General features: G+C 35.7%; 2 protein-coding genes and 1 non-coding gene across 5 annotated transcripts in view; 1 reads left to right on the top strand and 2 right to left on the bottom strand.

The window, feature by feature from the left end:
* The window catches only part of LOC145680571 (hatching enzyme 1.2), a 54,168-nt gene that overhangs the window by 21,241 nt on the left and 7,422 nt on the right, over nucleotides 1-25,505 (bottom strand). Inside the window, exon 1 of one of the 2 annotated variants that reach the window (XM_081751213.1) lies at nucleotides 22,899-23,397. The exons of the other annotated variant lie outside the window; for it this stretch is intronic. The gene's annotated coding sequence lies outside the window, so the exon portion shown is untranslated. Of the gene's footprint in view, nucleotides 1-22,898; nucleotides 23,398-25,505 lie in introns of those variants that run through there. 2 annotated transcript variants of the gene reach the window in all.
* On the bottom strand, nucleotides 5,944-6,054 carry TRNAL-CAA (transfer RNA leucine (anticodon CAA)). Its single transcript has 2 exons — nucleotides 6,017-6,054; nucleotides 5,944-5,989 (listed from the first exon to the last, which is right to left on the bottom strand). It is a non-coding gene; the product is annotated as a tRNA-Leu (tRNA).
* Nucleotides 6,435-25,505, top strand: part of LOC145680570 (mitochondrial thiamine pyrophosphate carrier-like) — a 58,451-nt gene continuing 39,380 nt past the window's right edge. The window contains exon 1 of one of the 2 annotated variants that reach the window (XM_081751211.1): nucleotides 6,435-6,603. The gene's annotated coding sequence lies outside the window, so the exon portion shown is untranslated. The remainder of the gene's footprint in view (nucleotides 6,604-25,505) is intronic. The other variant, XM_081751212.1, reaches the window with a different exon arrangement.

Below are 25,505 nucleotides of genomic sequence, written 5' to 3' on the forward strand. Positions count from 1 at the left end.
ATAAATTATTGACCTGGACACTTTTAATTTTTTTTTTTTAGTAAGTGTAAACAATACAACTAAACATTTTAGGTTAGTGTTTAGAAAAAATACAGTAGGTTGCATTCTTATCTCCTATCTAACTGGCACCCTAACCTTCTTTTTAACAATAGTTTGATTTTAGAATATGAGCCTTAATTTGTCAAGGACATCTAGACTAAATCACGATTTCAATCCATCATAATACACTGATGTTAGGAACAGAAGCTACTTCGAACAAATGAAAGCAGAACTTCAATGGTTCTGAATTTCAATATCTCCTGCAATAATTTTTTGAACAACGAACAAAAGGATCTGGGACTGTTAAGAGATGCAAAGTCTACATTTAAATATAAATTAAAAGGCAACAAAGATTTGTGTTAATATACTTTTTTGTGTTTTATGTGTTGCAATATTTTAAAGAAACCTGCCCCATTTCCAACTTAGATTATTCTACAAAACCATACACGTCTATCTCACTTTCTTCCTCCTAACATATATATATATATTTGTCTCTGAAAAATCTGGCAACCTTAATTCGTACAAAATTTGGTCGTACAAATTAACTCTCACAAGTTAAATAAGTTAATTGATGTTCAAAGATGCAAGTGACTTACTTCCATCCTATTCACATTAATATCTGTAAGCGTCTATGGACATCAATTAATTTGCTTAAATCTCACGAGTTAGGGTACGGTTATACCAAAATTTTCCTATTTCATACTTACCTTTTTCTCTCCAATCCACGCACATGCGTTTGTCCACCACAAAATTATTTGCACGGGGATTGAACCAGGGATTCCATGCAACAGAGGTAAGCGCTCTACCATTGAGCTACCGTGCCCCCTATAACTACTTGAATAGAGAAATAAGATCAAAGATAGAACATATTCCGCGGGCGCTGAATTCATATCTAAAAAACATTACTTGCTACATTTTACTGTTTTTGTTCTATGAATATCTTTGTAAGTATTAGAACCGAAAGTATTTGTAAATTTCAATCACTTCCGATTTGGGTAAATTTTGCGACTGATGGTGGTATGTTCTCTTCAGACATCGAATCGATTCTTTAATAATAATAAATCGCTTATCTCCATCTATTACCATTTTTCTTCTGACGACCAACGTTGATACCGGAAAGGTTCATTTCTACCCCTTCCGGTTTAAATAGATTGTTAACGGAGGAGATGAAATCTGTACTTCGGACGCCGAATCGTTGAGTTGGGTTGATTTTGAATTTAACGTCTCTTTCAGCAGCGAGGCTATATGAGACGGGACCTACTGATACCACCTCCTCCGACGTGGAATCCGAACCACATGAGCTCACGCCAGGAATCAAACCCGGGTGTCCCTCTCCAAAGGTGCGTACCTTAACCGCTTAGCTACGAAGGAGCTCGTACGCTGAATAGTGGTGGTTTTAGTAGGTAGGCCCGGCCTTCCCAAAAATTTTGAAAAATATATAAACGCTAAAACATACGATAAAGAGTAAATATATTTTCCACTGTTTATATTCATGGTAGATAATTATTTAACAAATAGCATCAACCACTACTGTAAAAGTAATCTCCTACTGTCATTAATCAAGCAAAAGTGTATCCATAAGCGAAGGAACGGGTCTACCTAAAATTAAAATCCTAAAGCCGCCCCTGACGCTGAGTCGATCGGAAGAATTCCTTCTCGATATTAGCTTTCTGTTTTTGCTCTAGGGAAATCAGTATTGAAACCGGAAGTACTAGTAAATTCCAACCACTTTCGGATTTGATAGACGGTTGCTGGCGGCAATGAAATATTCTCCAGCAGCTCCAGTTTTCCAGCATTGTTCAACTGTGAATCGATTGCAAAAATCTCGCTATTTGTTACCGCTTTGTTCTGTGCCGATAAATGTTGAAACCGAAAATAGTTGATTTCTACTACTTCCGGTTTGAATAGAAGGTTAACGAAGGAAATGGAGCTTACTCTTCGGATTTTTTTTTTATTGGAAAACTGCTTCTCGACATTTTCTACCGTTTTAGCTCTATCGAAATCAGTATTGAATCCGGAAGTAATAGTAAATTTGAACCACTTATGGTTTAAGTAGAGCCTTGCAGGCAGTCATAATATATTGTTTTGAGGAACTGAATCGTTTTCCCGCCCCCCCCCCAAAAAGTACTTCTCGGTATTTATTATTGTTTTCGTTCTACGAAGATAAACGTTGAAATCCGAAAAGATTGATCTCCAGAACTTCCGATTTGAATAGAGGCTTAGCAAAAGATACAAAGCCTACTCTTGGGATACTGAATCGAGTGTAAGAAATCGCTTCTCGATATCTTCCATAGTTTTCTTCTCTACGGAGATATCTATCGAAACCGGAAGTGAAAGTAAATTTGAACCACTTGGGTTTTCGATAGTGTTGTAGGTAGTCATGACATGTTGTCTTGAGACACTGAGTCGTTTGCGAAAAAAAAAAAAAAAAAAACAGCTTCTCTCTATCTGCTACAATTTTCGTTCAACGGCGAGAAACGTTGTAATCAGAATTGGCTAATTTCAACCACTTCTGGTTTGAATAGAGTTTTAATGGGGGAAATAAAACCTATTCTTGGAACGCTGAATCGATTGCAAAAAAAAAAAAAAAAAAAAAAAAAACGCTTCTCGATATCGTCGATAAACAGTCGGACGGACGGACATAGCAGTTGTTCTATAAGACTAATGAAACTTCCAAAACTTATGCATAGTATAATTTGGAAGCCTAATGCTAATTGTAAATACCTACGTTATAATTTTCTAAATCCTATGATACGATTGATATCGATCAAACTCAACATTAAGTACGATAAAATCTTTTCGTTTTTTAAATTATTTATCCTTTTTTATTTTATTTTATTTATTTGTAAATGTTTCAGGTCTATGTCCATTTTACACTGTTTCAATGTAACAAAGTATATAAGAAATATATATATATATATATATATATATACAGTGGCGGATCCAGGATATGATGAAGGGAGGGGCTAAACAATAATTTGCCGTTTTATCCAGTGTAAAGCTGAATTGAAGCCCATTTTATCCAGTGTAAACCTGAGCGTTAAGGGGGGGCTATAGCCCCGTAGCCCCCCTTAGATCCGCCCTTGTATTGTTTCTAAAATGATTTTCAGAGTAAAAAATATCAACATAACTAATATGCACTGATGTCAGCCTTCAAAAGAACGTTGTATATATATATTTTCTAACTGATAGTCTGGGTGTTACACACGTTAGTAACGTCTGACTACGAGTAAGGCGAGAAGGTGTGCACGCGAACATTGAGAACGGAGATTAATAATTCGGAGTTTTTATTTATTTTTTTTTTCATTGATAATTTTACGAAGAAGCAGCAAGTCTGCCACTATGCGTCAATTAACTGGAGTGTGAATATTAAGTTTGTTTAGAAGCTCTGTTTTATTAAGACTACGAACTGGAGGATGTATATACATACAGTGTTCGAAGTGGAAAAAAGCATAGGCGGTATGTTTTATTACGATTTGAACTGGGCATACCGGCTATCTAAATGTTGAAATACAGTGAGGATATGTTACCTAAAAAAATCGCATTTCTATTTACACAATGACTCAAAACAATGGGACAACTTTTCGTAATTATGGGTGGGGCATGGAGATGCTTGTCCCCGCCCCCAATGTTCTGCGAATTATAATAATAATTAAAAAATCCCCTTATGTTGCATTATAGAAAATTATACAGGCAAATGCTCTAAAAACCGATTTTTTAATATTATTAATTTTTAAACAATTTCCCGCGGGTAAACTCCCGAAATCCCCACTCGATTGAGGGGTATTCCAAACCTCCGTAAGTTTGTTATCCAATTATTAGAAAGATGCAAAAATACGCTTTAATGAAACTATATAAGCTCCATCAATTTAATCTTCTTAACACATCACATAATAAACGAACAGTTAAGGAAACTAACAGATTTTTTTAATTGCATAAACTATATATATATATTTTTTTTCTCATAAATACCAGACTGATGTATTTCTTTACCATAGTAGACATATAAGAAGTACCGGCGAACCCATAACAATACTTTCTGATTTCAGTTTAAATGAGTCCCCTCAATATACTGCCTTTTGTCTGGATTGGGCTCATGACTGATCCCTGTCATGTGACCTTATCTGCAACCAACATAAACAACACGAGTTCTTGCGTAGGAGCAATGGGTAAACTTCTTTGTAGAAACCTTATTTTAGAAACAAAAGATAGGGAAAATATAACAAAAATGTTGGTATTGCCAATGTGAAAATTATTTCTACAGAAGTAATAAAATCTTTGATGTGCATAGCAATTCATCAATTACTGTGCATAAGAATAGATTTACTAAAGGTATATTAGCATCCACTTTCAGTCTTGATTACTGAAAAACCAGACACGGTATGTCTTCATCATTGAGAAACCACAGTCGGTATGGCATACCACCGCATATTGTCTCACTTCTGCCACTATATATATAGACGAACATGGGTACAGAAATGCTTCCTTTCGGAGTTATGGGCTGCGAAAACATGAAAAAAAAAAAAAAAGAACTTTAAACATAAATAGCTCCAAAACTATGGGACCTACTGTAGTCGGGTCAAGACTTCACTAGTATGTTTCCTAACCAAATATCCAAGTTTCAGAATCCTGCGGTACTTCACCAATAATTTTTATAGAGGTTGTTGGTGAGTACTTCAGATTATATGCTAATAGCCAAACTCCCTCTTTAAAAATTGTTGGAGAGATACGGTACCTTAGCATTCTGAAACATGTATTTTTGGTAAGGGTACATAAGTGAAATTTTGACCCGATTACGGTAGGTCCCATAGTTTTGGAAGTATGGGTCTTTATAAAGTTAATATTTTCGTTTTCGGCAGCCTATAACTCCAAAAGGAAGCATTTGTGCACCCATGTTGGTCTATACTTTTTGTGTTATCTTGGTGTCAGGAATCACCTCCCAAACGTTGTCGGTGTTGTTTTGAAACATATATATACCCACTAAAAGCATCCGCCCACACCTCTACATGTGAAATAAATAATGAAGAAAAAAACTAATTTCGATTCGTAGCTCAGTGTCATATCAAATACATTATTATGGTGTCCGGTGGTGTCACTATATCTGCAACGTGATATTGTTACTAATTGATGACATTTTGACGACAGCTTTCCATTTTTTGGCTGTTTTAAGTCTAAGAATGTCAGTACACATAAATCAATAAATTACTGGATAATTCTGTGACCTGAAGAACTTCCTTGGGATGCAACCAAGGGCACCGATTTCTCTGTAACTTTTTGGGCGACATTCAGATGTGTGTTTGGTTGCAGATAAGGGTCTAAGGCGGCATATATGAGATTTTAAGACTAATTCAAATTATGCTAGATATTGCAGATTCATAAAAGAACATACAACACAGGAGCGGATCCAGGGGGGCGATCTGGGCGACGCCCCCCCAGAAGAGGAGACTTTTTTAAATTTTATATATAAATAAAACCCATCTCCGAGTTTGACGTTTTTAAAAGTAACTCTAAGTACCAGTATTACAACCCCCCCAGAAGTCCGTCCTGGATCCGCCCCTTATACAACACACACACACACACTCACACACACACACACATACATACATAATATATATATATATATATATATATATATATATATATATATATATATATATATATATATATTCATAAAAAATCATGCGGACCCACATAAGCATTGTGAGACCGGAGCCACCTCAGAATCGGCGCCCTTTGATGCAACCTGACAGTAAGGGACAATCCCATACAATACGAATTCTAGTTATACAATGTGAGGTATAAATGTAAAATTAGGTTTAATATCTTGTGTTGGTCTGAACTAATAACAATAAAAGCTTTAGAGTAATTAAAATTTCCAATACAGAAAAGAAAAAAAAAAAGTTATGTCAGGAGTGGGATTTGAACCCACGCCCTCGTACGAGGACCAGAATGCCTCAGAGTCACTGAGAAGCTTCCGCTTGAGTCTGGCGCCTTAGACCACTCGGCCATCCTGACATATCTGCCAGATTTGCTTATTGTAACTGAAGAGGGGGTGCATCAGCTGTATCAACTGTTATTGTATGAAATATGTCATCATATCTATATAATATTATATAACTGTTTAATTTTGTTTTATTGTGAAATTATCGAATGGAAACAATGAAAATGTTACACCGTCGTTGTCCTTTCTTCTTTACAGTGAATTATTTTCCAAAATTTCCCCCTCTGTCTTACTTATTTTAACTGCGAAATCATATTAGCACAGCTTACTTTTCTATGCATTTCGTATAATTAAATTACAAAAATAGTAACAAAATTGAACAACTATAATTTCAATTTCACTGAAGATTTACGCTTTCCGATGAGCAATTAAGTTTGAATATTCTCGTACCACCAGGCGGCAGCACGATAATCCATCTATCAGCTGTTTAATTTGGAATAAGCGAACAGGAGTGCGAATGGTTAAATAACAGTATTTGAATGTGATACCTGTATTTCTTATTTATAATGTTAACTTCTGTTATAAAGTAAACAGTAGCATCTTCGATTAACAATATTTTCGAGGTAAGTTTATAATTCTGAATATCTTTTTGTGATTGTATTATATAAGTGTTCCGGTACTGTCTCACAAAACTTGTACTTCTGACGAATTTCGTACCGTATATGCTGTTCACAGAAAAACATACCTGGGTAAATGTATAACAATATGTGGTGTCCTGTTTGACGGATACATAAAATTGTAAAATTTACAGAAGAAATATCTAACATTTCAAAAGGGGGCATTACTGCTACATCGTCGGACCAATTTCAAAATTGAAGAAAGTACCAAAATGTACTGCATTCGATTATATTTGGTTGGAGTACATTACGTTACGTTAGATTACGTTATTAGGCATGCTAGTTTTACTATACGGATCCATAATATAACTAGTAGTAGGAGTTGATGTAAGCGGCACTGTAAGTGGAGGCGGATGGACTATGTCGCGGAGAGGTACACTTGTTTTATTATACGGATCCATAGACTGTAAAATGCACAGAAAGTTTGGGCAAGTGTTTGGGTTCTCTCGAGCAGACGGCTCTACCAAAAACAAAATGTAGGTAAAATACGATGTCAAACACTTTTCGTAGCTGTTCTTAACTATTACCACGTAATCTAATGTAACGTAATGTACTCCAACCAAATATAACCGAATGCAGTACATTTTGGTACTTTTTTCAATTTTGAAGGTTATAGTTAAGGAGCCGTACTTCCCATTTAGGGAAGGACGAGAAACGCCATACTTTCAGGCATTATTCATTGACTATCTAGGATATTAAAAAGTAGGTAATAGACTGAGTTCTTGCCCTTGTACTTAGGGTGTTTAGGTAGTGCAACAGTAAGATGTATCCTCGTACACGGAAGATGAGAAGTAGCTGTTCTTAACTATTACCAGAAGGTGAATATAAGTAATTTCTGTCATTAGATATCATATTGAAATACATTTTGAATGGGAGTGAACGCATTCTGAAGGCGGAATGCGACCTAGCACAAGTTGGTTCGTGGTTTATGTATTAGCTCCTCATTTAGTGCATGCTCCGTAAGAAGAAATCGGAAAATGCAATAAATGTGTGAAAATTTGGTAGAGCTGTCTGTTCGAGTAATGCGAAGTGTTTAAACTCAAGGGCCGGGCCAATTTGAAAATCGAAAAAAGTGCCAAAATATACTGCATTCGGTTATATTTGGTTGGATTACATTACGTGACATTAGATTACGTTATTAGGCATGTAGTTTTACTATACGGGTGTTAAGTGCTGTATCGCCGGACCTATTTTAGGAAGTTTACCGGGTCAATTGGAGGATTTATTTAAATTTGTGAGTAAAAATGAGTGAAAGTCAGGAAAGGGGAGTAGTAAAAGCTAAGAATATGGTTGCATTTTTTGGTTGTTTTTGATGTAAGCGGCACTGTATGTGGAGGCGGATCGACTGTTTCGCGAAGATGTACACTAGTTTTATTATGCGGATTCATAGATTGTAAAATTTACAGAAAAATTGAGAACAGAACATTCCATGTCGAGAACGGCTTCTAATCCGTTTCTCCTCCTCCTCCTACTACTACTAATACTGATACGATACTACTACTACTTCTAGTGTGGATCCGTATAGAAATACTGCACGCCTAGTGTAACGTAATCTAAGCCAACAATGCAGTACATTTTCGTACTTTTCTTCGATTTTCAGACTGGTCCGGCGATACAGCACTAATGCCCTTAGTAATTACCGTTACGTGACAACTCGTTTCAACTGTAAACATGATTTTTTTCTTTCTTTTTTTTTTTTTTTTTTTTTTGTCTGGTTTTGGCCCTCCCAATTCCAAAATTACCCGATCAAAATATATGCGAAATTGAATCTCTAGTAAAGTTGAAAAATGTACGTTTCTAAGTACGGGGTTCACTCGAGCAGACGATTCTACCAGATAGAAGATTTATAGTTAAAATAGGATGTGAAATATTTTTTGTGAAGGAATGGGAGTGTGAATAAAAGTGATTATTGTCAGTGCACACCATATTGGGTAAGGGTTCGGCTCTAGACTAAAAGGAGTTGGGCGATTGGAACGGAACTTGCAGGATTCATAGCTCTTCGGCCTACGATTGAAACGATAAAAAGGAACATTTTCCATTTACACACAGACAGGGAGGACGAGGGCATGCCTGTTAAAAGGTGTCCAAACGGGATAAAAGTCAAAAATTTAATTTCTCTAACGCACTGGGGACAGAAATACCTTTAAAATTTATTTCTACTTCTATTTGCGGGAACAAAGGAGGCATATTTCCCCATAAAATCTTATAGTTCGGTTCTTAGGCCTAGCCCAGGAGGGGTTGCGTAATTGGAACGAAACTTGTAGGATTCATATATCCCTTCGGCCTTTATATATATATATATATATATATATACACGGAACGGGAGACGGGGGCGCGACCCTCAAAAAAATGTCCAGATGGGATAAAACGTGCCAAGTTTAATTTCTCTAACGTCGTGGAAACAGAAATAATTCTTAAATTTCTTTCTATCCATAATTGGTGGGAGTAGAGGGGGCTTATTCTTCCATAAAGCCTTGTGGTTTGGCTCTTGGGTCTAGCCTAGAAGAAGTTGGGGGATTAAAACGAAACTTTCAGGATTTATAACACGTCGGCCCACGATTAAAACGTCTTGGGAATATAAATAATTTTTAAATTTCTAGGGTTTAAATTTTGCCACTTTTATCCCATTTGGACAATTTTTAAATGACATGACTCCTGTCCCTCTTGTGTGTGCAAATAGAAAATGTTAATTTTTATTGCGTTTTATTCGTAGGCCGAATAGCTATGAATCTTGCAAGTTTCGTTCCAATCGCGCAGCTCCTTTAGACTCGAGAGCCGAACACTTACCATATCGCATTGAAAGGAATTTTGAGTAATAGTGAAAGTATTCTATGTGTAAGTGTGTTCTTCCACTAGCCTCGTTTATACGTAGACCTCCCGTCACTGAAAGGACTGCTCACTGCGGATACATGAATTTCATAAACTAAGACATTCGAATAACTAGCGTTTTTTGACACATAAGAGATGGCTTTATGAAATTAGGAAAAACAGAAAAAAAAAAGAATAATTTTACAACACCGAAGATAAGTTTGAAGATGTCTTAAGGAATAAATGATTTTGTGGGAGATCAACGAAAGTCAATAAATATTAGTCTCTTCACACATGATAAGTCCGTCAATTACCGTTGAGTTCATTTTTCTAGTCGCTGACTTAACCAATATTTTTGGGTAATTCGTATTCTGGTCAACTGTAATTTCTATGGCTGCAACACTGAAAATTCTTCTGATTCCTATTTTCGGGTGTAGGATAATATTATCTATTATTGTGGTAAATTACATTTCATTATCTCTTTTCACTTACGAAAAACGGGCATTTAAAAAAAAAAAAAGGTTAGCTTTTGTATCATATTTAGTAGTTTGCCCCCTTAACAAATTTTGATCAAAATCGATAAAAGAAATTATTATCCAACTTAAACGCACCAACCTATACTTGATCTTCACTGTGCTACAAGCAATATTACTCTTGCTTTGCTAGTTAACATATTCCACTTTGTAAAAGGGCCGCGGTGTCTCAGTGGTAGAGCCTTCACCTCTGGTGCATGGGTCTTAATTCGATTTCAGCTCGCGCCAAGTGAGCTTTGTGGTAGACAAACACCGTCGTATGCGTGGGTTTTCTAATTTCCTCCCACTTTCTTAATTCCGTCGTTTCGTTCATTTGTCATCATGGCTGTCTCTTTTAACCTAACCGGCATAAGCATGTGACGTAAAACAAAGATTTAGTTTCATTTCATTTTTTTTTTTTTTTTTCACCTTGTAAAGAACATTTGATCAAATCAATAGTAAAAGAGCCCACGCTTCGATAATTTCGAATGGTACTTTTTTTTTTTTTTAAACTAATTTCTGTAAAGTACTATAATTTGTAGTGAGACGTATTCAGTGAATTCCTTCTTCATGATCATTATAACAGAGTTTTATATCTCTGCTTTGAAGTTATTTTTCGTGTGACCCCATGAATTGATTAAGTTTTTAAGATATTTTCATTGGATTCTGAATCCTCGAATTAGTATTTTAAAAAAGGAATATATCCAAAAAAATAGGCAAATTTTACTATTAACTTAAGCTGTACTTCGAGGACCGCAAATTTGAGATAATTTTTCTTGTGACCTCATGGACGGAAGAGTTTTTGAATAGTTCGATTGGATTCAGCGTCCTCAAATTAGTATAAAAACTAGGGTTGGTTGGTTAAACCAAGTAGAAAAAAAAAAAGGCTTTAAATCGTGTGAACTTCATGATAACGTTTTCATATATCAAAACATCTGCATTAGTTTTATCTCATTTTCACCTTTTAATCAGGGCGCCCCATGTTCAATTCTCGGTCGAACCACAACCCTTCTTTCAAGAGTAATCCAAGTAGCAGTTCTGATGCCAATTTAAGCGAAAGTCTTCTTGATAACCACAGTATTAGATAAGGATGTTAAGCCTAACATACGAAACGAAACCAAATTTTATATTTCTGCTTGCCTGAAAGTCTGTTGTTTTATAAAGAAGCCAAGGTTGCTGAACTGTATTGATAGAAATTGGCAAAATTTATCGACTGCCCACGTAGCTTCCAATATTAGCTTGGATTGAACTTTCAGTTTTAATTTTATTGAATAATGAGTACATACTCAATTTGAAATTTAATAGCTCAATTTTAGCGTACTGATTATGATATTTTGACCTTAAAATTTTACATGTAAAGCAATAACGGGATTTTAACGTTATTGCTTTGCATTTAAAAGTAATAACAGGATTATCCCGGTGGTTAAGGCGGGAGTTTCTCGATTTAAGAAATTTATTAACCGGACCACCCAACTTCATAATGAAACGGGAGGATTACGCTTCAAACTTATGTGACCCCTTCCAGCATAACCCTGTTGTTGCATAGTAACACCAAGACGAAACAAACTTATTTTTCTCCATATGTAATATAAATACACAAGGCAAATTATTTAAACAAGAGAAACAGTTTTTTTTTTTTTTTGTTTGTTTGTTCTTGTTGTTTTTCTTCAACATGGTTTTTGCCAACCCTGAAAAAAAAGTAAAAGCAGAAAATATCCAAGCGTGAGCACTTTTATTATTAGGATAAGCGGTATTTTGAAGATTCTAACTTTTTGTGACCACATAGATGGATAAGTTTTAAAATTGTTCAATTGGATTCAATGTGTCTTCAAATTAGTAAAAAGCGGAATTAGAAATATATCCAAGCGTGGATACTTTCTCTTAGTGAAGTGATCAGATGTTCTTTCAAGATAAAACATTAACTCTGAAGAGAAAAGAAGGAGAGTGTCTTCATTCCTCATACTACCAATGGTTATACAGGGTGGCCCAAAAGTAGGTATACACCTCTGCATTGATCAAGTATAAGATTCTAGTTTATGGGTTTATTTGCTTCGGCTCTTCCGAGCTGAAAATGTAAGTAAAAGCACATTAAGAACAAATAATGAAGAAACTAAGTCTACCTGACGGATAACAATAAGAAATTATATAAAATGCAATGAGCTGATCAGTACGGTACTGTGTACCTACTTTTGGGCCACCCTGTGTTATGACGGATTCCATGATAAAGGTATTACTTTTGGTTGTTAGATTTCTTCAAAACCACTCGTCTCATAGATATGCCGCCTACATAAATTAATTATTTTATGTAATACAGTGAAACCTGTCAACTTGGCCACCTGCTTATCTTGGCCTAGTTCGTCTTGAACCTGCATTTTTCCATAAGACATTCGTTACTTTCTACTCTATAAGTTGGCCACCTGTCTATCTTGGAAGTTGGCCACGCTGAAGCAATGTTTATCCTATGATGATAATGATAAATTTACCTGCGTATCTTGGCCACGCAAAATACCGTTGCTATTTTTCTTAACTCTTTCGAATTCCCACATGAGAGGCAGATGTTCTGTATTTTTGACTGGACACAAAGGAGCATAGCTTCGCACGATTCGTTCTTGGAGGTCAATGGCCAGAACACTACCCTCATAAAAGGGTGGTGAAGGAAGATGTGAATAAGAAAAAGCACGTACAGGAATCCAGGAAATGGTTGTACGTATTTGTTTACCCTGTCTGTTTTGGTAAAACCATTAGCTATATCGGCTCCTTTCATCAGTGGGAAGCTTTAGTAATTGCGGAAAATTCTCATGGTTAAAGCTCAATTGTCATTTATTGGCACCTGACTGGATGTCAAAAGGTAGCGGAGGTTTTGAGATATGAATTCCCTCAAGATTTTCTCAAAACATCTTTTGCTCCGAGGGAAACACTTCTAGCTAATTAACAAGAGGTAGTTAACCACAATATTAGAATGTGCATATCTGCCAAAAAGAATAAAGCAAATATGTCTAGAATGAACCACCATTCAGTAACAACTGAAAAGAAGTCATATAAATTGCACATGAATTTCTCAATATACACTATAACAACTTTTCTTGTTTTCAATCTGAATAACTCAGTGTGCTATAATATTAATTTTAATAAACTGCGTACATACACTTCTATTTCATTGTTGTTTGTGTTATTGTGTTTTCTTATCAAGAGTGCCGATCCTGGGGGACCGAGGGGACCCGGGCCCTCCAAAGCTCATGTGGCCCCTATTTTATTTATGAGTATACAATATTTGGTATAATTTGAGTGCAACTTGTCTTAAAATCTTCATATATATATATACCTTCTGCATCTGAATGCCCCCCCTCCCAAATTTACACAGAAATCGGCGCTCTTGCATACTATAGTAATATTTTCTAGTACTGTATATTTTTATGATTACTCTATATACATTATTTATAAGTAGTTGTCGTGCCACTGCTTATTAAAATTTTACAATCAAGTAATACTAGAAATCCTATTCTAAAAATTCACAAATCACACTTATTTTCTGTAAGTTGGCCACTTTTCGATGGAACCGATGGTGGCCAACATAGACAGGTTTCACTGTACTTTTTTAAGTGTAACATTACACATTTTACGTGTAATTTTCCGGTACCTGTTTTACATCACTTTTCTTGCGTTCAATAATACTTCAATTCATTCTAGTTTGTTATTTTCTTGGTGCAAGGCCAAATAATTGCATATAGGTTGATAATACTCTCGAAAAACACGCACCAACCTGTGCTAGCTGGTTATTACAAGCAAGAATGGTATTTATTACCGTTCAGTGCGTCCGTAGGAAGCAGACGCGTTAGCTATGATGTGTATGTGCGTAAAATGAGATTTTCTTAGAAACTGCAGTCACGACTCATATTAGAATATACTTAACGTTTATTCATGTTCTTTCATTCGCTTTGCTTAATATCAAAGAAATTCATTAATTCTTCCAGAAAGTAATGTTATGTCTTCGTAACATTAATTACATTTGTAGGTCCTTTAGTAGATTACATTCAAAACGAAATATTAAGAAGATAGCAACAGAATTATGAAGGATTTTGATAGTGTTGCACAATAAACAGCAAAGTTGTGTTCATGCCACTCAGCATGTAATTTACATACACTTCAAGTTTTTTTTTCTTTCTTGTGGTGTGTGTGTGTGTTTGTTTGTTGTTGAAGTTTAGCGCCCCTTTTCAGCACTGATGCTATGGGAGCCGTAGACCTACAGTTTAAAGTGGAATCCGAACCACTCTAATGCGTTCAGTGTTTTTAATGCTTTCCCACCGGAATCAAACCCAGTACTACATATACCAAAGGCACAGGGTGGTTGTATTTGAATTTACGTCTATTCAAATTGTTTCATCGCATTGTTTGAACTTGTATGGCACCGAAAATAATTTTTATTACAGAAGCAAAGCAAATTATTTGGTGCAAATATTATAATTACATCGAATTATCAACAGTAATACGAATTTCTGTGGCATTTGTAATGGTTTCACATAGTAATCCTAATTTTGTTAACATAAATACAAAAAAGAGGTACATAGCTGTAGGAAATTAATATCTTGCATATCTCTCCTCCATGTGTACTGGTGAGTATTTACAACTTTATATGTGTATACTGTATGTATATACAGTTTCTATGCAAATGTTAGAACCTAAATTACGTAATAAGAAACTAAAGTAATTCATAATACATGTAAATAACAATACACACCGTAGTTAGATTTCGAAAAAGTCATGCAACGAAGTGATTTACAAAATTAGTATTGTTTCAGTTTCATATATAATGCAGTTCACGGGCAATTGTTTGTATAACTAAAGAAACCTGAACTACATATGACTTTATTTGAATACAATGTCTACTCGAAAATAATAAGTAGTAAAGAGGCAAAGGTCTGTACCATAATAATAATAATAAAAAGTCATGTTTTCGTTCCTGTAAGCTGTTTTAAAGAACTAACTCCTTAACTGCTCGAATAAACTAGTTCCTAACGGTTCATTTAAATAAGTTTACTATGTTGAGATTCAGCTACCTCGGGTTTTAAGAATGAATTATAACGACTTCATTCTTCATTGGCTTTCTTAAAATAACATCCTAAAATTAATTTTGCTACGTAACTTGAAACTAACGATAAGATTAATTCTTTGAACATGACCATTAGCAGACTGTGCAACAAATTTCGCGGCAATATTTACAGAAAGCGATTGTCCAATATTTGGATTTTTTTTTCATCAGGAAAAATGCCTTACTGGCATATAATAAGTAGTCAGTGAAATACAATCAACCTGACATAGATTGCAGTATATATTAGTTTATAGACTGTTACTTTCATTTTGATTAATTTCATTACAAGTGTTTCAAACACCTAATTCTACCTGTAAAATTTTAAATATGTCATCTTCCAAAAGTTACCTCAAAGTACTAGAGCTTTTGTATTTCAAGTGTGCCCCTGCTGGCGCTGCTGTTGACGTTTGTTTTCTCGTGCCTTTCTCTAAAGAGGAGAGACAAGTTGCTGCGGCCGAGATTTTCAATTGCTGGTTGCGGAAGCCACAATGTAATATTTCACAGACTTCGCTGTGCACTGTCTTCATAGCCATTCTAAGTAGCCTACGATCTTCATTCGTTAAGACTAAACGACTGAGTGACAAATTAGCAACACACAGAGCTCCTTTGTGGCTAAGCGGTTAGCGTCAGCGCCTTTGGCGTGGGAGACCCGGGTTCGATTCCCGGCTTGAGCTCATGTGGTTCGGATTCCACATTAGTAGGTCCCGTCTCATATATCCTCGCTCCTGAAAGGAACGTTAAACTCAAAATCAACTCAACTCAATTTGGCACCACAGCCGAGGTCATTCACTTTTTCCCCTAAGCAAAGAGAGAGTTTCCTCAGTAAGGGTGGCGGGAGTAGGACCGAAGTATGTTTCAAATATTTTTCGAGGGCACACTTGAAACAGAAAAGCTCTACCAATATTGTGAATTAAGTGACCGTTGTGTATGGTTGTTATGAAACTAGTGCTTCCTTTTACAAAGTCTAATATCCACAACTGCAAAGCAGGTAAGAAAATATAGTAACCAGCAAAAGTGGATACCGACCTAAAGAATGTCTTTCTCAAGAACGTCGGAGGATATTGCACGTAGTTACTATGAAAGTATTGGCTCGTTGCCTCCGTTTCGCGCACTAGTGGTTAACGTGTGCGGCTTTGGTGCACGGGGTCGAGGTTTCGATTCCAGTGGGAGAGCACAAAAGTTTAATTTCACAATCATTTACTTTTGTTAAGCATCCATATCCTTTAGCCTAAAGAGTATAACCATAGGACGTTAAAAAAATCTTCATTTCGTATTTGAGTTTCAGTTGATATTCACTTGGAACAGTGTATAACCTTTCAGAATTTTTGATAAACAGTATTCACCTATGCTCAAGACTGTACGGTTTGCATTTAATTTCTTCAGCTATGGGATAATGTTATCTGCAGGTTTAGGGAGCTCACAAATATAGACAGTTACATGAATGAAGTAAAAATATGATATGGCCGTTGGTTTACTTGGAGATTAAAGCAGTTTTTTTAAGCACCAAGACTAAATGAGATGTGTTTCCGAATCACTTGAACTCCCACCCACCGTTAATCGAACTCACATGTCCCGCCACATGGAAGATTGATGTGTGTATTCTTGCAGGTTCTTATGAACGCAAAGTTTTTGTCGATGAAGACACAGCTGTGATGAAATGTTATGTTTTTTACGTAATTTACTGGCGAAATACTGAAAAAATATTTTTATTCAAAACTTGAGATAGCTTTCTTGCAGGATTTCTAGAATGGGGAGCTGTACCAGGAATTTTGCGTTAGATTATTATTAATTAATTAATTGACTTGAAAACACATCTTTATATTTTCATATTTTTATTTGGGTAAGTAAAACTTGGAATGAAACATCACAATTGAAGATATTTATTGTCATAAGTGACTGATAATGTATCTGATGCGGGCATTGTTTAATGCGGAAACGGTAATGTAATTTGATAAATATTTCATCAGCTGAAGTACTTTGTTGGGAGTTTTATTTATATGATTTTTACTTGAACTCTTCTTTGAATGATCATTCTCTCTTACCCAGGTGATAAGTTTGATTTTAAAAAATCAGTTTCTGATATCTGTCACATTGATTTGAAGAACTAAACTTTCATAAACTACTTACATATGAATGAAAAATACACCGTACGATTTACAATTCAGACATTTGCTGCTATAAATCTGAATCGTACATAATTGTACCATATTTTTACACTTAAAATCTATAAATAGAAATTAAAACTTTTACTTTGCGTAAATAGGGACATTTTTTACTCAATAAATATCAAGGAGAGCAAGATAGCTGAGTGGTAGAGCGCTTACCTCTGGTGTGTGTGGTCACTGAAGCGATCCCCGGCGAAGTAAGTTTGTGATAGACAACATCATGTACGTGGATTTTCTCGGACTACTCCAGTTTCCTCCCACAGTCTCATTCCACTAATTCTTCCGTCATAATTTCCTTGCCTTAATCATCCGACTCTTTTAGTCTAAAGGCATAAACGTGGGACGTTAAACTTAAACATTTCTTTCAATATATATTTTCATATTCAATCAATCAGATTGGGGTTTAAGCCCTCTCTATAAACGTCTAAGCATGTTACTGGAAGCGCTTGACACTCTTTTTCCTCTTACGTCTAAAATTACCATAATATGCATTATATACATATTCAATAAAATGGTTTATTTATTCCTGATAGTTATTTCCACTGACAAGTCGGCAGCCTGGTATGACCAAAATACCTTACAATGTGTATGTAAAAACCTTATATCTATTGAGGGTATATAAATTTGTAAAATAAAAATGTACAGTACACTACTACACACATGCACACAACCATCTTTCAATATGATGCCACCATCGCCGCAATTGATAATCTACACTGGCTTTTAGACTTACCAGTTGAAATGGTTATGAAAGACAAGTAAAATTTGCGCAATAAAGGTAAGAATTACAATCTTTGTTACAGTCTACTTTGTTTATACGTATCCTTGATTTATTTTAAAACATATATCGAATTTTTATGTATATATGTTACGGGTTTTAAACTATTAATTGATTGATAGTCTTGGAATCGACAGCGTTACTTTGCATGTTAAGACAATCTTTGCTAAGTACCTTTTAACGGTATTCAAACATTCCATCTCGAGATTCACGCTATATTTTTTAAATTGTGCAGATTTGGGATAATATTGAGGAAACTAAACTGATAAATTCAATTAGTAAACTGCACACGAAAGAAGAACATACAAATAATTTTATATTTATGTTAATCAAATAGAAATAATCGAAAGGAAAAAGACATTTCTGCAAAGAAAGATAACCACCCATTTTTCTCTTATTTTCCCTCTTTCCTTCGTGTTTACTTTTCCTGGAAAGTTAGTAAGTTCTTAGTGTTGTCCAGTTTCTATATTATTATATCGTTATGTTACTACTAAAATTCAGAAAAATATCTGTAAACCATGTTTAAGAATAGGTAAATAGTTTAAATTTCAAATTATGGAATGCATCGTTGCCTAAAGAGTGTGGTTTATAACATTTTGTTTGGGTACCGTACACTGACCCATGAACTTTTATTCAAAACTAGAATGAGGGACTGGTACTAAAACGTTATCACTTTTTTGTTTTTTAAGAGTCACGTAGTGGGCCGTATAAGATTGAGCTGTTAGTACTTTTTTGTCCGTTACTCTGCATGACAACTCTTGAACGAAAGCAGATTTTTTATTTATTTAATTAATTTTACAATAGCTAAAGTAATTATCTCGGCCGAGTTCATTAATGGAATTAATCCGTTACGATTTTGATTGGTAACGGTGACTATCTATACCCTATACATACATACATGGAATCGCGTGATTTTCGTTACTCTCTTTATCATAGTTTATTCATCAATTTATTATCTCGGGCGAGTTCGTTAATGAAATCAAACCGTTACGGTCTTTATTGGTAACGGCGACTATCCATATCACGTTTAAAATGTATAACTTTCCCTGACTTTTATGCAACCTACACAGTAGAAAAGATATGTTGGTTGCCTATAGTAAAAGGATATGTAGCTTTTCTCTGCAAGATGACCTACTAATACCCCATACATGGAATCGCGTGATCCTCTTTACTTTCTTTATCATAGTGTATTCATCAATTTGCTTTACTTCTCAGCAGCGAGGCTATATAAGAGATGGTCTATGGTTTAAAGTGAAATCGAAACAACTATTCGAGGTTGCATCCGAGACTTTTTTTCCCGAGCTTGTATCCATCCTGAATCCATGCATTCACTGAAAGCACGCGTGTTAACGGAAGTCCACTATTTATAGCTGAACTATTCCTTCGAACACATGCTGAGCACTTTATCATCGCTACTTTAATCAAGTTTAACCTGTGTTAGAACTTGCTTATGAAGACTTCTTTCTCTGTGGCAATACGGTCAGCAGGGAGGTAACGTGTTTTCCTTGAATTCGGGAACTTCTAGCTTCGAACCTGTTATTGTTGCATCGAACAATTTCTCACAAACCTCACAGCAGTTTAAAGTTCCGGAACATTTCGATTGTTTGACTACAACACTTGTACACTAATGTGCAAAATACGTAAAAGAGACGAAGTAAAATCAGATGTTTCGTTGTTGATATATCGCGTTTTCCGCACATCAAACAACAAACACAAAATAGTATTTGAACTATTAAAGCAAAAAACCAATATACTAAAGGAAAGGCTTGCTTTTATCATAGAACGTAAATTTGCGGACTAATACATATGTCGTAAATTGTGAAAGCTGAGCCTAATGAGGTATACGGGTTCGTCAAGGATAATCCAACTCAATATTATTGATGACGTCAGTAGTTAACGAGTTTCATTCTTCGCGGAGAGAGACTTTTAACTTCCCTAGGTCCCGGGATAGGGAGGAAGATTGATATTTGATCGGATTAGGTTGGGAGAACTAACTGGCCATTCTAACCGAGTAGTACCTGGCTAACAAGGAGGTCCTTGATAAGGACATGTATTATCGGTCATGAAAACTAATTCCGTTCAACACCGACTCAAAACTTGCGGATATACTGCTCCAGAATTTCATCTATGTATCTCTAGCGGTCAGAGAACCTGCCCTATGATGTGGAAATTGGTTTTATTTTATTTTCAGTTTAGCATCCCTTTGGGCAGCGAGACAGGGGCGGATCCAGGACCAACTTCTGGGGGGTCGGTGTGTTGTCATACTGCTACTTAGAATTACTTTAAGAGCTTCAAACTCTGGGATGGGTTGTATTTATATATATATATATATATATATATATATATATATATATATATATATATATATATATATATATATATATATATATATAAAATAAGAAAGTTTCCTCTTCTGGGGGGGCGATTGCCCCCTGGATCCGCCACTGCAGCGAGTCTATATAAGATGTGGACCTACAGCTTAACGTGGGATCTGATCCACATAAGCCTCCGCCGAGAATCGAACCCAGGTGTTCTGCGCCAAAAGTGCGTACACTAACAGCTTAGCCACGAGGAAGCTCGATGTGGAAGTTGCTGTAGGCATGGAACATGATACTGTACCGATCTGGGGTGGAGGGTTGAACTTGACTTATCTTTAAATAGAATGATGTTCCAACCACAATGTTGATATAGCCCTAGACGATTCTTTTTGCGCTCTATTTATTGGTTCATTGATTGTGGGTCTTCCAAAAAGGGTCTTTTCGTCATGCTTCTAGACATAGTAGACCTTGCTTGAAGTTTACTGTGTAACCGCAACGAGCTCTGAGTTAGGGTGGACAGAAGGAAATGATTAAAAAGCCGGACTTTGAATTTTTAAACCTTTTCCTCACGTATGACAATTCAGTTCATTAATTGCGTTTAGGCATCTTTGGCTCAAGCAAGCTGGGAAAGCTACACTTACAAATAGCTACATTTACATATTAAAATTCTTACTTCATTGATATTTGCTCCTAGAGCGGTTTTGTGTAGATGCTTGTTCTGCAAAAAAAATTTTAAGTATGTCACTGCATGTTCCATTCTCACTTTTTCCTTCAAAGTTGAAAGAAACTTGAAGTTTGGACTTAACTGTGGAGATACGAAGTCGGTTGCGTTCTTCTGTCCAAACAGCATTCATTAATGAAAATACCCGTTCGCACTAAGCATTACTACTTTGTATGGAAAGAATATGACCTGACTTTGGAGCTCTAATCTTTTCTTACTTTACAACTTACAAAAATGTATAATAATTTGCAAATTCTGAAATGTCTGAGACTTGAGCCATCAGAATAATGGAAAGTTAAACATTTATAATGAGACAACTGAAAAGCAGGACGAATGGGCATCCGGCTCGAATACTAAGCCAGACACGGGACAAGACCTCCAAAAGCAGGACATCTGGCCACCCTACTCTGAATTCAGTTGATATACGGGTGATGGTGTGCCTAGCAATTTGATAGCAGTAATTTTATAGATCTGTGGTTTTTAAGACAGTTTTTGCTAGTCTTTGTGGCACGTTACATGTCTGTAGGAATTTATTCAATAAACCTGACAACTTTACTCTGCCTCTTTTTCGTCTGTCTGTGTTCAACCAATCGCTCCGTGTTTCCAAGAAAGGTCGAAGTACCGTCTCCGAGTTATGACACCCCACTAACACAGAACAGTGCAACACACCACACACAGACATCTTGTATGATTTAGTGCGTTGCCTGCTATGCGGCCAAAGAGGAACTTGGCCACACTTTCTTATTCTGGCTCCGTCCACTTTGCGTTGATGCCCAATTTCTTCTCTTCGTATCCATTTACATGCGTTTTGCGATGAATATAAATAACCTTTGTCCTCTTTAATTATGCATACACTTTTTTCCCCCTGTGCGTGATCTCAGATTTAATCCCGTAAAGTAGCTTCGGTTTTAGTTTTAAAAATGAGATCATAATCTCGCTGGTAATATGAACGTCATGAACGTCAGACACAACTAGAGTATGCTATATAAGAATTGTTTTGTTCCTTTTTAATGGCTAAGTTGTTCAAATAGTCGTAATCACTTCGTTAGAAGTCAGTTTATTAGTATCATCTGTTAACGTGTTTCTGCACACTGAAACAAAGAGCACAGTCACAATTGAGTTGGATCTTTCCAAATGTATCGTCGTTATTTCTGGCTTCCTAGTCTGGAACTCGCTTTCTCTTAATTCAATAGCGTCCCAATTTACTCTCAATGCTGTCCGTAAAGTCTGTCTCCGAGGAACGAACTCGAGACCACGAGTACTTAAGATGATGTGTATTAGCCATTTGGCTACATGGGAACACCCAATTTTTGTAATTGCATTATTATTATTATTGTTAGAGAAATCATTTTAATCTTAATTGAATGCAACGACTATGGATAACTTCATACATATTTATTATCCAGCTTTGTCAAAGTCAACTAAATAACGTACATCAAAATTATTGGTAATTTTCATATACTTCTTATTGATAAAGTATGAAAATAAATTTTGGACGGTAGCGTTTACCGATACCCCAATAATAAGCGATGTCTCGGTACAGTACCGTTCAATGTAAAAGGTACATTCTAGAAAGCATCACGATAGTCATATGTTAAGAAGTAGTAGAAAAAAGAATGCAAGACTACTGAAAAACAATAAGTAGATAACCGAATCGTTTTCTGTATACAGATTCAGGCCGGTTACAGAACAATGTCTGCACCATCAATATTTGGCAAATTCTTATTCACTTTCTTTGAGATGTAATCAACTTCAAGTGTCATTGAATGCATACAGATGCACTGGACGCTAAATTTACATACCCGTTTTGTCTTGAAATGGATTATACACATTAGATAAAGTTAGCTACTTACCGTGAGGCAAGATGCACTTCGCTTTTGCCTTTGTCACAAATCAATTGTTGAGCACAAGAGCTGTTTCACTGAAGCACAATTATTCAACTAAAACATCCTATTATCGTCCGATGAAAGACGCCGTAATTCTGCATGAGTATATTTTGCTAGTTGTGCGAATTAGGTTCAGTGTCCGCTGTAAATACAAACCGAGGTATAGCGAACCGAACTATGTAACTGTATGTATGAATTTCTGTATGTACGTCCGTATGTATGTATATGTGAATGTGTCTGGCTGTCTGCCGATGGGGCAATACCTCTCCAGCATCCACAATGAGTCCAGGAGCAACGCCTTTTGCACGATGCCTATCGGCCAAGGAACAAAAACAAAGAAATCAACAACAAACATGATGTATGTATGTATTTGTGTATGTGTGTGTGTAGGAAGGAAGAAGAGCATGTTAGTGCTCCGCAGTGGAATGCTGCAGATCAGACCGCCTAAGGAGATGCTTCTTCACGAATCAAGTTTTGCAGCTGGATGACTTCCTCTGAAACTGAAAGGGTCTTGCATTGCTTTGGTAACGACCTTGTCAGGTGAACGACCTACCTTCTTGACATTTAAAAAAATTAGTGGTATTAAAAAAATGATAATTATAGCCTTCCATGTACACAGAGACATTTGGGATGTGTAAATATCCGTTGTTGCAAAAATATTTTTCCTTGAGGATATTATTAATAGTTTTTGAAATTTTACATGTCTTTCTTAAGCTTTATGGTGCTATTACGTGTTTGACCTTTGTAAAACTTTCCTTGTCGTTGCTGCTTTAAATAACTTTTTTTTTAAAATTTATTTATTTATTTTTTAGCGAATACCAGCTGCTTGCGACAAATCGATTGGCAAAGACGAAACTTGAACGGAATAAATAAAGAAGATGGGAGCTGTTAAGTGCAGCTCAGTAGTTGGAATTAGTGATCTTAAATTTCAAATAAGTCTATATATAAATAATGAATTTTTCAAAATATTCGTATAACAGTAGACAAATTATTCGAATAACTGCAGACAAATTATTCGAGCTTTGATTATTCGAATTACAACGGGAAAAAATATTCTAAGATCGAGTATTCAAATAAGGGCAGAAAATTATTCGAACATTTATTACTTAAATAACAAAGGAAAATTGTACATAATTATTCAAATTTCGAATATTCGAATAATAGAGGAAAATTATTCGAATATCGAATAACAGATAAATTATTCGAATAACAACTGGAAAATATTCGAATATTTGAATAACAACGGAAGAATTATTTTACTATTTATTCGAATAATAACGTTAAAGTAATCGAATAGTTATCTCAACATCGAATAATCTACTAACAGCAGATAAGTTATTCGAACATTGAAAATGAAATGAAATCTTTGTGTTTTACGTCCCACGGATATGCCGGTTAGGCTAAAGGAGACGGTGATGATGAGTAATGAATAAAATGGTGAAATGAAGAAAGTGGGAGGAAACGGGAGAACCCCGAGAAAACCCACGCACACGGTGTTTGTCCACCACAAAGTTCACTTGGCGGGAACTGGGATCAAACCCGGGACTATTCGAATAACGGCAGAAAAATATTCGGTCATCATTTCAATAACAAAAATCAAATATATATATATTCAAAATTGAAAATTATTGTTTGTGACTCCAAATCTCCTAAACCGCCCGACCGATCTCGATCAAATTTGTAATATGGATGAAGTTCGAGGCTGAGCTGGTTTTAGGCTATTCACTTTGATGGTAGAACTGAGGGGTAGGGGGAGTGGGTATAAAAGAATAAGTAAAACTTAATAACTCCTGAACCACTCGACCGATCTTGATCAAATTTTCAACATAGATGAGGTTCAGGCCTGGGATCGTTTTTATGATTTAAATTTGACGGAACAACGTAGGGGAGAAGGAGAGGGAGATATATAAAAATCAATTTATATAAAACTAAAAGTGACTATTTTTGTAACTTAATAAGTCTTGAACTATCCGACCGATCTCAATCTAATTTTCAAGATACATGAGGTTCGGATCTGGAAAGATTTTTGTGATTTCACTTTAACGGTAGATCCTAGGGGAGGGGAGGGGAGGGGGACATAAATAAAAACTAGTAAAATCTATAACTTTTGAAGCACCCAACCAAACTGGATCAAATTTTCAACATATGTGAGGGTCGGGCCTTGGGTGTTTTTTATCGTTTTACTTTGACGAGCCCTTCTAGGGAGATATATATGTAAAAAAAATAAAAAAATAAAATAAAAGTGACTGCCTTTGTGACTTCATCACTCTTAAACCATCCGACCGATCTCAATCAGATTTTCAACATTACATGACTTTAGGAGCAGGGATTAGTTTAGGCTATTTACTTTGACGATGCAACGTAGGAAAGGGGGAGGGGAGAGAAATTTAAAAATGATCAAATATTGCGGATATTACATATTAGTGTTGAGTCCATAATTTTCGGGGTCGATGAAACAGTGACACTTCTGATGCTGTTTCAATCCAAGTTCAGTCCTGATAGTTGGGGAGGGGGAGGGTACAACTTAGGGGAGGAGGACAAGCATTTAAAAATGATCAAAAATGACCAATATTA

This window comes from Thermobia domestica, chromosome 3 (genome assembly GCF_964235325.1).
Source record: "Thermobia domestica chromosome 3, izTheDome1.hap1.1, whole genome shotgun sequence".
NCBI classification, from domain to species: Eukaryota; Metazoa; Arthropoda; class Insecta; order Zygentoma; family Lepismatidae; genus Thermobia; species Thermobia domestica.